Below are 15,947 nucleotides of genomic sequence, written 5' to 3' on the forward strand. Positions count from 1 at the left end.
ATCACCACTTCTAAATAGCTTTCTAGGACAATTACTAGTTACAAAAAGTCTACATTTATAGGTCTTTTGGTTGTTAAAGTAACATGAAATGTACACTGTGTTAGAATAGATGATTCCAAGCTCCTGGTTATATTTGCTCGACAAACAATGAGCAATTGATTAAATATACACACGGGATTGCATGACCGATCCCCAAGGAGATAACAATGGCAATTTTTCCTCTTCCATGCTGTAAGAGTGGCAGCTGCATAAATGAGGCCACAACTGATCCCAAATAACTTGGTGCAGTTGGTCAAAAACAGAAAACTATTTTGTGAAAAATTTAAAAGTTATTTCCATTTTGCAGGGTTTGAAATAGAGGGTTTTTAAAAAGGGTTGTTGGGTTTTTTTGCAATGTTTAGGAAAGTTGTTGAAATTTCAAATGTTATTTTTTCCCCTCTTTCTACTGAATGCAAAAAACAAACAAACAAACAAACAAAATAACTACCAGGGTTTATTTCCCCCCTCCCTCCACTTATTTCATTTTTCCACTCTCACTTTTCAAAACTGAAACTATGGAAAAGTTCCAGAGGAGCAGACTTGCAGAACTTCCTTTTTCTTTTTTACTGCTCTGTAACTGTCCCAGAGTGAGGAAGTTTTGAGAAGTTGCAGAGTGGAAATAGGAAAAATAAATAAATTAAATAAAACGGAAAAAGCGAAGCACCCCTTCCTCCCACCCACACACAACCTAGCAAACAAGAAATAGGGGGAGAACTTGGGGGGGGAAGGGGAACATAAATCCAAATTTTGAAAAAAAAATAGTTTTTGAAAACAGAAATAAAAAGGTCAGTTTGATGTAAAACCAAATAAAGTTTGTCTTTCATTTTAGAATTTTCCATTGAAAAATGAGCACATTTAATAGAACATAAACTCTAATTTTCAGCAGGAAAATTTTTCAGTCAACAAATCTTGATCAGCTCTAATCCTTCGTATATACTGTTGTATCCAATAGGCAGAGAGCCACATTCAGCGGTGTTGTAAATACCGGTACGCACTGTGCATCATGGGTAGGATTGTCCCCCGTGGAAATGCTCACAGAGGACAGGCTGTGTCAGGATCTCCTCTGTTCTCCGTGCAAAGGGGATTCAGCTTCCTTCTGTGGCATCATCCCTCCCTCCTCTGGGTCCCAGGGAGCTTGCTCTGCAGTTCTAGGGTCCATTCACATCATTGACCCTCCGATCCCCACAGACATTTGCAGAAAAAGAGCATGCAGCCCAGGGGGACCATAGAATCATAGATTATTAGGGTTGGAAGGGACCTCAGGAGGTCATCTAGTCCAACCCCCTGCTCAAAGCAGGACCAACTCCAACTAAATCATCCCAGCCAGGGTTTGTCAAGCCGGACCTTAAAAACCTCTAAGGAAAGAGATTCCACCACCTCCCTAGGTAACCCATTCCAGTGCTTCACCACCCTCCTAGTGAAATAGTGTTTCCTAATATCCAACCTAAACCTCTCCCACTGCAACTTATAGTGGTTTGGGGAGACTCGGAACTCAAAGGGCCATTGGGGTCACCCTGCCAAGATTAACTGGGCTGGTGGAAGCCAGGGTGAGCCCTTGTGCTTGTGGGAAGGCTGCTGGTGTCAGGGCTCTGAGCCGTAGTAGCCCAGAATAAAGTCACCCAAGGTTACAGGACAGGCAATGAGAGAACCCCTTACTCCTCTAGGTGATCCCAATACATCACCCATACCTTTAAGGTGCAACCAGTGATGGGGATGATGTGGAACCAGCCATCCAAAGGAGCACAAGGAGACAATGCTGCCAGGAGGTCCCTGGGGGAACCTGATCACTACTACACCCCTATAGGGGGAGACTGCTCCTGCCATGGTCCAGTGCGGAGGGTGGGTGGGGCCATGGCCCTGCTTCCTTGCCACTCTCACTGGGAGCTGTGCACACCTGGGGAACAGGGCCCAAGACAACCGAGGATGCATGCCCTGAGGTTCTGCCTCCTCCTCATGCAGACTACACAAAGTGGGGGAGAACGTTCCATGTACCTGCTCCACCGCTGTGATCCTATGTAAGAGCAAAGCAGAATCTTGCCCTGAATATGTGCATTTAACTGCGTGCATATATGTTCTATACTGCAGTATGGGGGCCCTATTCTCTCATGTATACCGGTGTAAATCAGAAGTAATTCCATTGCAATCAAGCCCTGCCAATTTTACATTCCAAACCCTTAGCTTGTTTAGAAATAGATCATATTCAATACAGCAAGAGGCCTGCAAAATGGATTAGGGATTGCATCTGCCCCTGTTACACCATTGGAAATTAATGGATTTAAATGGACGTAAAACCAATCTAAACGAAAGCAGGATCTGGCCCTTAGTTTATAGGTGTGACTACATGGGCAGGAGACCCCAGCTGCTATATCCCGATGGCTTAGATGTCTTTATAACCAGGTTTGTAACTCTGTAGGTTTGAATGGTTTAGAAGAAGCCCCCATAAGGGGGAACACCATTGAGAGGATCCATTTTGACCATTTAAGTGAATAGCTCCCAGGGGGAGGTTCACATTTACATAAAAAAGAACCCTCTTCCCTTTTATTAATCCTGGGTAAAGGCCTAGAACACACTATTTATTAAAGTCTGGACACAATTCCCTCCTCTGTAAAATTTGTGTGCATGTATGAAGGGCGGAGAGAAAGTAAAACAGACTCTAAAGTATCCAAAGCATATGAGAAAGTATTTCTCTTATCATATTTAGCTCTATCAAAGAGCTGTCTGAGGTCACATGGTACTTAGTGTAGCAGTGAATTTTGGAGGATGACAGATTTATAAACAAGGTTAGTATTGAATGGATTCTTCACTAATCCCAGACTCTTTGTTTAATGCACATCTTAATTCAATTAATTTATGCCTTATTTCTGCCATTTTTCCTGCTAAAGACTGGTGCAGAAATAGCCTGGTGCTTAAGAAATCTGTTGGGAGTCCACTGAAAATATACTGCCTTGATAGACAAGGAACTGTTGTGAGATTTATTATAGCAATACATTTTGTGTTATTAATGGTGAACTAAATGGACCACAAGATAAAAGACTCACTTTTTCATTAGCATTGTTCAGGGATTGTCCAACTAGCCAGTGATAACAAACCTAATGGAAGGAGGTACAAACGGCCAAAGGGGCAATGTGAAACCGTTAGAGCCTTATTTTACTTAGCAGTAATGCAAGGAACCTTCAGCCCTGCCTCCTGTAAGACTTAAGCAAGTTAACGTAAGTGAAGCATCGACCTATGACCTTTAGCATAGATAAAGTGACCCAATGGACATCCTAGATTTTGGGGAACTGGGAATAGCTTGCTTAAGAGAAAAGTTGGCATAAAATGAGACAAGGCAACGGCAAGAATATTGAACTGATACTAAGTTTGGATATTTTAGGATAGGATCTTTGGCAGATGTCTAACCACAAATTTGCTTTAGCAATATGGTAATGAATCAATAGGGATTAAGATGCAAGCCTATCAAGGAAAGGCACCTTAATATTATGAGGGTGAGGAAGTTGGATATGGACAGAGGAAGCTGGGTGTTTGTATGAATATTCGTGGTGATTCCCAGGTCCTCTATAAGCAGGAACCTGCATGAAGAAGCTAGTTAAGGATCCCCAATGCTTGAAGGTCGGTTGATGTAGGAGAGGAACTGAGTTAACAATATAATCACCTATCAGAAGCCAAACACTTATATGTAATCATCTTTTCCATTTATCCTCCCAGCCATCCCATACAGGAATTTCAGAAGTAAATGAATAGCATGCAATCTCATCTGAATGAGAAATGTTTACTCATCTGTATTTTTAAAATAAAACTCTTGGGCATAACTGAGATTTTTCAAACAACAATGTTAAAAATGAGAAACAAGAAAGAATGAAAGAAAACGATGAAAATATTACTTGAAGAAGACTTTTAATGTAACAAAACAAGCAACAGACACCAAGGTTTGACAGCATCTGAAAGACAAAGAGCAAAGCGTTGATTCGGCGTGACCCTTGCGTAGACTGAACGAGGAACGGGAACTAAACGGTGCATATGCTAGACGACTTGCTGTCTTTTAACTGTATACTGATTATGCGGTGCAGGGTAATTTACGCCATGCCATCTAGTAGCTGTGTGGACAAAAAGAAAAGCAACTAAGAAAATTAACACTCAGGGCATGGAGTAAGCAGGTTCAAGCAACGCATGCTTTGTTTTATGCATAAATAAAGTCCAGCGCGTTGCAGAATGGCAGTGTGAAATATCGCCTGTTGGTAATAATACTAATTTATAGTAAAGAAATTGAATTCTAGTGTGCACCGAGATTTATTTATTTCACTAGCTCCTAAAATAGAATGGAGACAATCCCAGTTTCTTGGGAACTGCATTATACAGATTGCTGTATCTTCCAAACAACAGAATATGTTAAAACAACGCTGTTCTCACGTATTCTCTCATATTCTGCCAGCTATTTTATCCGAGTCTTGGGATCCTAGTGTTAGTGACTGGGGAATCCTAGCAGCATCCTCTCATGGAATCAACCACCTGCTATCACTGTCAAAGTTGGTGCCCCAATGACTCCCCTAAGATTTAACCTAGCACTTGGATCCTCTGATATCCCTGTGCAAGGAAGGAGGAAGCGGATTCTGGTATGGCATTAAAGGAGTGTTGAAAGCAAAGGCATATTTAGGCCTGAGAGAAGCCTGCTGTGTATTTTAAGAGTCTGTCCTGATAACATTTGACAGTGTAAGCAGAAATAGAACTGCGCATGTGTAAGAAATTGCAGAGCGACGTTTGTGAGAAAAAAGGAAAGAGAAAGTAACTAAAAAGCTAGAAAAGGCCGGTTGGAATTAACACTAAACCTGTACTGACGGGGCAGGAGAGTTAACAAGGAAATGAGAGATTAATACAGTACAAGAAAAGATAACAAAAAGTTATAAATAAGTTTGTGTAACAAAGGGAGGTTGAAGCAGGGCCGCCCAGAGGGGGGGGGCAAGTGGGGCAATTTGCCTCAGGCCCCGGGCCCCGCAGGGGCCCCCACGAGAATATAGTATTCTATAATATTGCAACTTTTTTTTATGGAAGGGGCCCCCGAAATTGCTTTGCCCCAGACCCCTTGAATCCTCTGGGCGGCCCTGGAGTGAAGCTGTATTGTCTGGCAATGGAGGTGACTGTGAAGAGATTGTCCTGATGAGCTTCCCACTTGGAAGTAACTGATCACTGAGTGTTTTGCCTTAATAAAGATTTGTTAGACCCATCTGCTGAGTAAATCAATCTCAATCCAACAACGAATACCAGATCTGGCCTCCACTGATGATCTGGTCCTGTTCAGTAACTTGTGAGAAGGTGTGAACAAAAACATCAGCACTGTGGAGTCCTCCTGCAGGCTGCCTGGCCCAGGAAGCGTCCTGTGATCTTCTTCAGCCCCACTCATAACTCTCCTGTCATGAACAACTCTGAGATTTGGAAAGTAGGTACAGATGGGCTCAACACAATAATTCCAGGAGGCTCTGAGCGAGACTCCATGGTGAAGGTCGATCCATGGATGGGGCTCTCCAATCTGGCACTGTACGATAAACTTGATACCTGGTTAGAGAGGATCAACCCTAACTAAGAGGATTAGCCCTCCCAAAACATGGCAGAAACTGGACATACTGAATGTGCTCACCATACCCTGGGTTATCTACCTGGCTGACCATACTCATTTCAAGAGAACTCCTCTTTCTTCCCTTGATGATACTATCAGGAGGGCAATGAAGGGGTCACTTCATCAGACAGCCAACACCTGCAATACCCTATGTAGATTGAGGGATGGAGGCTTGGGGGTGGGGAGATTCACCGCTCTCACTATCTCTTCACGAGGCAGTTCCATAGAATCATCCACTCCAGGGATGACACAGCCTGATGGCCAATGGCATTGAGGAGGCATTCAAGAAACTGTGGCTGATGGGAGGGAGAGCAGGGCGTCCGTCATAACTACCCAGTAATGATCTCTGATAAGCTGGACATGTCAGGGAGCTCTCAGGGCCCTTAAAAAAGTGAGAAAGGCCAGCTGCCAGGGTGAAATACCTAGTCCCTTGCAAATGGAGAGATGCAGAATTCCTTCAGTGGAAAGAGCTTCCTTGCCAAAGCATGGGGTCCAGCACTTTCACAATGGTACAGTAAGCAATGATAGGTAAAGATGTCACAAGAGCTTCAAAGATCACTGGTTCATCACAGCTGTCAAGCTCAGTGTGAATGTATATTTTACCAAGGAATACCTAGGGTGAGACAAAGTCAGAGCTGTGATGTTTGATACAGAAGCTGTTCTGCTAAGTATGAATATAAGAACATAAGAATGGCCGTACTGGGTCAGACCAAAGGTCTATCTAGCCCAGTATCCTGTCTACCGACAGTGGCCAGTGCCAGGTGCTTCAGAGGGAGTGAACCTAACAGGTAATGATCAAGTTATCTCTCTCCTGACATCCATCTCCACCCTCTGACAAACAGAGGCTAGGGAAACCATTCCTTACCCATCCTGGCTAAGAGCCATTAATGGACTTAACCTCCATGAATTTATCCAGTTCTCTTTTAAACCCTGTTATAGTCCAGCTGTCACAACCTCCTCAGGTAAGGAGTTCTACAGGTTGACTGTGCACTGTGTGAAGAAGAACTTCCTTTTATTTGTTTTAAACCTGCTGCCAATTAATTTCATTTGGTGGCCCCTAGTTCTTATATTATGGGAACAAGTATATAACTTTTCCTTATTCACTTTCTTCACACCATTCATGATTTTGTATACCTTGATCATATCCCCGTTTAGTCTCCTCTTTTCCAAGCTGAAAAGTCCTAACCTCTTCAATCTCTCCTCATATGGGACCCGTTTCAAACCCTTAATCATTTTAGTTGCCCTTCTCTGAACCTTTTCTAATGCCAGTATATCTTTTTTGAGACCTGCACCCACACCTTGGGACAATGCCTCGTGGTTCAGGAGGCCTGCTAGCAGCACAACAAGCTTGGTGAAATCCCGGCCAGGCAGGCCAGACAGCAAGAGTGGGAAATCTATCAGGAGCCCCTGCTTTGAACTGATAAGAGCTGAGAAAGCCTGATCTATAATATTGGCAAGGATGGCAAACCCTGGTAGTCAATATCACAATTCACAATGAGTGCAAGGTCAAAGGCCTTACAGATGCAGTAACAGAGAAGGTCCAGCACTACCCATCTCTGAATGATCAATCTAACATCTGCCTAAAAGGCCCACTTCTTTGGCTTCCCAATAGGTGCCCCAGGGAAGTGGCCAGCTTCGGGGTACTTCAAGCAATCACAGTCCCAGAGGCGTGGATGAGCTGCCAGACTGCTCAGAGTGATGTGCTCCACCAACCCCATTGGTCCCTTTCCCAGGAGTGGAAAGGGGAGCAGTAACCATTGCATGGCCGTGATGTGCCTGGCACACTTTGGGAACTATGTAAGTGATGCGATATAATTGTCATGACCCATGGGCCTTGAACCCAGGTCTACAGCAGCAGCCATGCTTCAATCTTCCACTGCTGACAACCGCTGACCCAGGATTTATGAAGCCCAGCCCCAGTTTGAGGTTTCACCCCCGATGTCCTACTGGTGAAGTTCCAGAGCAGCAGATGCGCTGGCCCTATTTACGTCAGGAACAGGAAGTTGTCTGAACACTTGGGATCCACCCTGCTCCTGACTGTGTACCTTATGCCTCCTGCTCCCTCTCCCTGGCTTGACTACCTGGCATCCTGACCTGGCTTGGCTCCTGACCGCTCTCTCACTTGCAGTTCTGATCTCTGGTTTGTCTCCTGCCTCAGACCCCATGTTGGCATTTGTCAGGGAACAGGGTTTCTGTTCCTTAGCAAAGACTCCTATCAAAGGCCAACCAGGAGGATGCTAAGTGCCGCCATCTTTTATTGTATCAAAAATAAGAAAAGTCACCAAACCTCCATTCCACATCTGCATTGCCATGTGATTGGCTAACTCCATCTCTTTGTTGAACTCTCAAAGCTAATGGCAGTTTGTAATTTCTATGAGACAATTGATCTCTGGTCTTGTCAAGGCTGAGTGGCTTCAATAAGGAGGAATATGCCCATGAACCAAAGCTATTTCCACAATGTTATAAATTATTGCAGCAGGATTTTCTGTCACAGATACTGTAGAGTAGGCCAGAGTGAACTTTTGGCAACATTATTTCCTTTTGGATAATGAATAGGAAAGTTGATCTGCTCTCTCCAATACTCTAGTTATACACTAGAGATTAGTAGAATGCTAAGATAATTGTAAATACCTTTCACTGAAAATGTTGCCAGCAACACACTGAAGCTCAAAATGAGGTCACCTCTTAATTTATTTGTGAGTAACATGTTTGTAGATGCTGGAAAGTTCCGTTACTCAAATCCATTCACCAGATTTCTGGGTTTTTCCCAATCAGCTTCATCCTACTTGTCAATGCTCTATGCTGTTCTCTACTCCTGATTTTCACCTTCAAGGACAACCAGAGTCTTGATGTCAGCTGGAACCCAATTTTATAAATAAGATTCTGAACTCTCAATTAACCAACAAGTTAAGCTTTCTTGTTACATCATGGGATTGCATTTATATTTGTTGTAGCTGCTGCATTTGCTGGTGTTGTTGATTGTGTTTTTAATTGAACAATTGGCAATGACACTCAAAAACAGCACAACCGTAATGGGGATCTTGGTAATGCCAGAGGTGGACTGAAAAGAGTCAACCAGAGCATTAGGTTATCTTCTGCACTGCTCTCCACCCCACAACTGGCCTTCAGAGTCAGAAGGCAACAGACACCTCACGCCCAAAAACATTGCGTACAAATCTTTGTTTTTGCTGACAGAAATTGTATATATTAAAGATAATCTCCAAACTAGCGGTTATGTTTTCCAGAATTTGTCAGCAGTTTTTCTCCTACTCTTTTTCCAATGTAATTTTTTCAGGCTATTGGTCATCATCTCAATAGGACCCAGGGCACCAGTGGTATTGCTGGATGATGACTGCAGGCAGCTGCAGAAGTAAGATAGTCCATTCTGCAGAACCCCCAAATCAAAATATTGATCCCCAAATCTGGCCCTTCTGTAGGACATGCTAAATCATCCTCAGGAGATTCAATAAGCCCCAATATAAAAAAATTCTCAAACCCTTTAAGAAAACAGTCTGAATATTTGCAGTCACCCCACAAAATCCAGCACTGCAGAGTTGATTTCAGCTTTACTGCTAGACTCACAGTGCCACACCCAGGTCAGCTGTAAAACCCTCTCCAGTGTTTTCTCAAATGGCATCTAGCGGGTTGAAGGGTTATTTTGCTGTTTGATCGGCGTTAGCTTCCAGGTTATTGTGAACTAATAATTAAAAAGGACTGAGACTTATTGTCAAGGAGAGGAACCAGGAACTTGATTAAATGCACCTGCTCTGCCAGCAGTCTGGCTGGAGATAACCACAAGCGACCTGTGTGCTGGGTCTTGTGTAAATCCTGAGATTGATTATTTCTTGAATTCAGATATTGCAAAACCCTGACTAGGATCCTTCTAGGTCCTTGCCATAAAAGTACTTGTGGTAGTTCCTCTCTCAGCCATCCAGTTTCCAGGAACTAACCTGCAGTGGGTAGTAATTGATTCAGTAGTAATTGTGCTGTTGCTGAGCAATTGCTTCTATGAATATACTGTACTCCTACTGCTCAGAAAGTAACCAGTGATTTCTTATAGGCTGTGAAATGACTGTATTTGTACGGCCTCAGTTTCTTGGCCTTCACTAGATCACTGGAGCTTCCAGCTTGTGCTTGCGTCTGTCATTATCAGCCCCGAATTCTGCTGTCCACAGGTCACTTTTCTCTTTTCAGGTTTTAGAGGGATTCGCTCTAGCATGTTCCTCCGCAAAGCTGAATCCGAAAGATTTTTTTCACACGCGTAATAAATGCTTCAGAGCCACCTTTTAAATAAATGCATGATTAATACTGCAAAATCTATGTAAATTAATAGGTAATATCAGTAAGTAGGACACTTGAGCAGTGTGTTAAGCATGCAATAAATATTTAATGATTCTCATTCCAAATTTAGCGTGAAAGTGATTTAAATGCACAGCATGCACTCTGTTTAAATATAAACAATTCTACCCAAATACCAGCCGGCTGAGAGAGCGTTTTACAGCAGTGCTATAACAGGTGCCACATGCTCCAACGTGCCATTGCAATCGCTTGCAGTGTTTTGATTTTTAATCCTCTCTGTCGGAATTGTAGCAAAGGGCCTTCTCCTCAATGGGGTCAGAATCCTTCCTGCTCCCTTTTAAGTCAATGGGAAAGTTGCTGTTGACGTCCAGTGGGATGCAGGAATGAAATCAGACCTGTGTATCCTGCCTCCAACAGGGGCCAGCCCCAGGTGCAACAGAAACAGGCGCAAAAAAACTCTACAAAGGAACCCTACAGAGGACAAGCCAGCCCCATCAAAGTCTCATCCTAACAGACTCAGGTCTGTAAACCATAGATGGTTTCTCCCTCCCCCACCCAATCATATCGGAAATATCATGAATGTCTTAAAATACTAGGCGGGAAAGTGTATTTGTTTCACTTCTGAATAACTCAAGACCAGCTGAATGTATTTTAGAAGAAATTTCTCTGTGGGCATCCCCAAAGGATAAGATTTCAGACAGATATAAGCCGATGAACATAGGGGATTATAAAAATAAAAATATCTGCTCTCAAAAAAAGACTATCTTTTTAATGTCATTTATTTGAGACTTCAAAGAGCCTAATTGAAGTTAACCCTGTATTCTAGGCAGTCATTTAGTGAACATACAGAACATACTTTTGAAATACCTCAAAGATATTTAGGTGCCTAATTCCCATTGGTTTCCCTTGATGATCTGGGCCAGAGACCCTAATCTGAATGAACCAAAGAAACTGGTTAGCTGCTTGAACTGTCTTAATATTTTGATGGCGTCATGACCTGGTTGTATGTTATTTGTTCGTTGTGGTATGTGATACCCAAACTGTGCCTTTAATCACTGGGTCTGTGATTTTTCTTTTCTCTACCCTTATTGCTGTCCTTTCTTATTTTTGGTGTGTATGCACTGAGAGACTATTAACAAAAGAAAGGTCTCTTTCAAGCTACAGCAGGGTAAAGATATTTGAAACCACCAAACTTCTATTTTCGTCTTCCTCTTGTAACTTACACAAGAGTCACTCAACCTGAAGACGGTAAATTTCCATGCCAAGCTTCAGCTGGGAGCATATTTTGTTTTTAAACTTGACAACGGGGAATTAAAATGCATATGCTGGCGGACTCTTAACTACACTTTCATTTGTGGGTGCTGCTAGAACCAAAGACTCTGAGGCTAATTTGGAATGTCAGTGACGAAAAAATGGGGGAGGGGAGGGTCTTTTCATTTTAAGGTATTACAATTAGTTGGTTGTAATTTAGAAAACCCCTACCTCACCCTCTACCCCCCGCTTGTCTCAGCTGGCCAGCATATTGAGAAGGTGGGGTAAAGGCTCTCTTCCAACATTTCTTATCCACCTTCATGCACTTGCTGTGGCAAGCATGCCCCTCCCCACTCCTGTGTCCCCAGCCCTAAGATGTGGGTTGCCTGTGCAGGGGGCTTTTACTTCCCCATGTGAGCATAGAGTCCAAGGCACAATCTAGCCCCATGTTAAAAAGAAATTATTCCTTCTATCAGATGGCCCCAAAGCCTACTTGAAGGCTTTAGTACATCTTGGGGAATGGGGGAAGAAGCACAGAATCAAAGGTAATAATGAGAAATACCTCCTTAAGATAGAGTTTATAAACTCTCTATTCTGTTGAAACCATTCAGCCTGAATTTGGAATGGTCTTACCTGGATCAGATGAATCTAATATATGCTGGCTGGCAAATAACACCAAAGCCATTGTCAGTACTAAAAGTGATCTAAGTAACATTATCTATTCATACAGCTCTCCATATTCTGATAGAGAAAGAGATTTGAACGTGCAACGTGATGTATGGTTCAGCATTTATCATAGTTGGGCAATGCCCACTAATCACATTCATTAGCTGGTAAAGAAACAGCCAGATGAATTTCTCTCTTTTAAACATGTTAATGTATGGCAGTATTTTTCATCCCTCTGCCCCATGGCAACATCCTTTGATAGTTTGATTCCACTTTGATTTTCCAATTTATGAACAACAAAAATGCTGAGCTGCAGAGTTTTCCGCCTTCTAAGTGACCTGCCATCTTCGTACATGATATCACATAACAGCAGCAACAGAAATGGGAGTTTGATGTAGGCTTTAAAAGCATTGGCTTGGATCCCTTCCAAGTCATTCTTGTGCTGCTTGAGTACTTACTATCACCTCTCAGGTAGTCTTTGTTCTAAGCTGTAGCCTTCCTTTTAGCTGCAGAACTTTTTCCGTTGCAAAACCCTCTTGATTCTGTGATGGTATGAAGCACTCTAATTTTCTAACATTGGAATTGCTGAATTCGGCATTGATGAGGGTTATTTTAATGGATAATTGGAGGGTAAGAGAATAATAATAGCAAGTAAATAGCTACCCTGTGAACCTATTATTAAAAAAAATGACACTGTGCATTGAACGTGGGATACTATTAATTTTCAGTCTTCTTTAAATGATTGAAATGGTCAGATCATTTGGCAGTAAATAAATTGCTCCCATATGCACCATTTTAGATGATTCATAGGAACACTGCAATGACTTTAGTTTTACTGGGGGGAGATAGAAATTCAACAGCAATTGCCTAAATATTATAAAGAAGCAAAATGGCTTATGGTTCATTAGCATTATGTGGTGCAGCAGGTAGGCCGACCCGTAGGAAAGAGATCTACATTAAATATTGCCGGATGGCCAGTGTTACACGCTGAGGCTCTAGGGTTTTATGTGCAAGTGTTTGGGGCCCAGCTTGTGTTGCTGAGCCGTCTGGTGCAGCACTGAAGTAAACCCCTCCTGAAACCTGACCCTCTTTCTCCAGTTCTGCTCATCATACTACCGATTGTGCCAGTAATTATTACACCGTAGTTTCTTGTGACACAATCTTTTTACCAAAATCATTCTGTTCATGTCCGAGCCAATTGGCCTGCTTCTCTTCACACCTGCCCTAGTCTAAATCAAGCTTAAATCTGCTGTGAGCAATGGAGTTACACTAGATAAAACTGGTGTGATGGGAGAATCAGGCACGGGGTGGACTTTACAGTTGCTAAAGCTAAGCTGGCCATAGATTTCTGAATTTCAAGTATGACAAAAAAATTCAAGTTTCACTGAAAATTTTTTGTTGAACATTTTCAGGTTTTTCAACCAACTATAGATCAAGCCATGTTCCCCCACCCCCCGCCCCGTTTGTATAATGAATATTAAGGGCCATTGACTTTAATAAGCGGTGGTTCAGGTCCTAATAATTGGATTGTTGTGTTCTTGAATATTATTCAGTTAACATTAGGGCTGGCTATTTATCATTCACAATCAGAGTGATGTTGCTTAGTTGTGCATGGCGAGATAAATCACACAGCAATTTTTGTCCCCAGATACAATCCACGCAACTGTTGCAGTCAGCCTGCCGGCGGCAATGCTCACAGAAAGGGAACTTCAAATTCACTTTCCACAAATATTTGAGCAGGCAAGCTCGAAATTGGCTGTGGATAAATATTCAAGGGTGCAAGCTTGAAGACTGCTTTCCACAAACGTTCAGGCCAGCAAAATTCAAATGCAGGAGTGTCTGTGGAAAGTGAACAACTCCACTGAATAGTTGTGGCAAAATTTCGACAGTGTTCCCCCAGCTCTGTCAAATACATTCTGCCTGCCTAAATCTCTCGGCCTTCCACAAAAGCGTGGCCACCAGTTAGCTGAAATGCAGCAGCTGCTTAATATATCCCAGCAACACAGATACCTCTTCTGATGGAAACTGCTGGGAGAGCGTAATTAACCAAACTGCCATGGGATCTTTAGTAAGCGGAAGTGGTCAAGACCTCTGCTTATGTCTCATGCAAATGAAAGGCCTACTCTAAACACCACGCTGAGTCATTGTTTGGTACCCACTCAAAGGGAAGAATGCCATTTAATCACCAATCCTGCTGTACTGGGGTTTTCTTTTAAGACATTCTGTACAAAGACCCCATCTTGACCTTGAATAGCTGATCAGATCCAATGAGAGCATAGTGTGAACTGTTGGGGCTGTAGTCCATCCTCCATTCCCTGGCTGGGATGATTTAGTTGGGGTTGGTCCTGCTTTGAGCAGGGGGTTGGACTAGATGACCTCCTGAGGTCCCTTCCAACCCTGATATTCTATGATTCTATGATTCCATCTTCACACTATAATGCATCTAGGACAGTTCACTGTTTAAAGTGCTTTGTGGCATGCTTCTGATCTGATGTCACATAGGAATCTGGTGTGACTTCTGTAACATTTTTACATGTCTAGCTAATTTGTCTTTTGTTGTATTTGTATTGATGTAGCCAACACTATATATTTTGTCATGTTGCCACTAGGGGTGTGTCCTCCAGATGGGAAATATCTCCCCCCTCCTCTTCTGCTTAAATATCACCACTCTTTGGCAGATAATCCAGAAAGTAGCCCCAGCTATTTATGGTGAGTGTTTTTTCACAGGGTTTGCGGCCGTGCGGGTGTAAAGCTAGCTAAGTGTGATGTGCTATTCACCCCACACAAGTCCTGGAAGGGTTAAGATGGCTAAGTGGACCAATTAACTGCCAGGGCTGCACATGAAGAAGGAGACAGGGAGCAGGGATATAAGTAGGACAGGCTCAGCTGGCAAGGAACAGGTGGCGCCTATATAAACCAGGAAGCTGGCAACAGAAGGCGCTGGAGGGAAGAAGTCTTCAGTTACTTCCTGGGAGAAGAAAGGGGTGTCCAGGGCTAGAGGCAAGTAGCCTACAGTTACTTCCTGGGAGGAAGGAGTGTGGCTTGGCACGCCCAGAGAAGGAGGAGAGCCAGAGAGGTAGGCAGGGCTCAGGGAAAAAACAGCGAGGTCTGAGCCAGGACCCAGAGTAAAGGACCCAGGTCTCCCTACTAGCTGGTGATGAAGTAGCACCGGTGGGGCAGTGAGCAGGCCGACTGCCTGAGCCCATGTGTCAAGAGGGACTTTGATACCCTGGGAGGGGGGAACATGTACGATGACCCGGCCAGAGGACTGAGTCATGAAGAGGAGGCTGCGGTTCCTGGAGCAAGAGGGATCCACAGGAGGAGAGGACAACAGGGGAGACAGGGGAGGGCGCAGGATGGCCAGCCAGAGGTGCCACCAGCAGTGAATGAACCCCATGACAGAAAGCAAGACATGGCCTATTCCCAATCATCACTGACGGTGCACAAATAAAGTGAGATGTCAACTTCAGCTTCTTTTAGGGAAATGGGAAAATATGAACCGTTTCCAAATGTCTGAGGGTGAAGGGGACAGAGAAGAAATATTATCCCATTTTAGAGATGGGTAAATTGAGGTGCAGAAAGCCCACGATCCTGCACCGTTCCAATCAGCAGGAGCTTTTCCACTGATGTGAATGGGGACAGGCGTGAACCCAGCGCATTTAAGCAACTTCCTACAAAGAGTGTGGCAGCGCTGGGGAAAGGATCCAGAGGTGATTCCCCATCCTGCACTTTAACCAACAGGCTGTGCTCTTTTTATTCTCAAAACACCGAGTATTTTCTCTTTAACGTATCAAGCAGCTCACCCAGGGCACTTGGTGGCGTTGAAGGTACAGAGGATATCTCCACGTCTGCTTTCGATTCCTAATCTTTGCTTTCCATATCCATAAAAGGCTCCGAGCCCTCATATGCCAGGGCAACAGCCTCAAACTGCTTAGTGCTGTGCCTGCCATTTTGTTGCATATCGCCTGCAGTCCTGCCTCAGGCGAAACTTTTACTGCTTTCATTTGGCAGCATCTGGCCCACTCTCCATACCACATGCCAAGTACTCGGTGTAATCATCTTCTACGAGATTTTGGCTGCAGCT

This window comes from Malaclemys terrapin, chromosome 7 (genome assembly GCF_027887155.1).
Source record: "Malaclemys terrapin pileata isolate rMalTer1 chromosome 7, rMalTer1.hap1, whole genome shotgun sequence".
NCBI lineage: Eukaryota > Metazoa > Chordata > Testudines > Emydidae > Malaclemys > Malaclemys terrapin.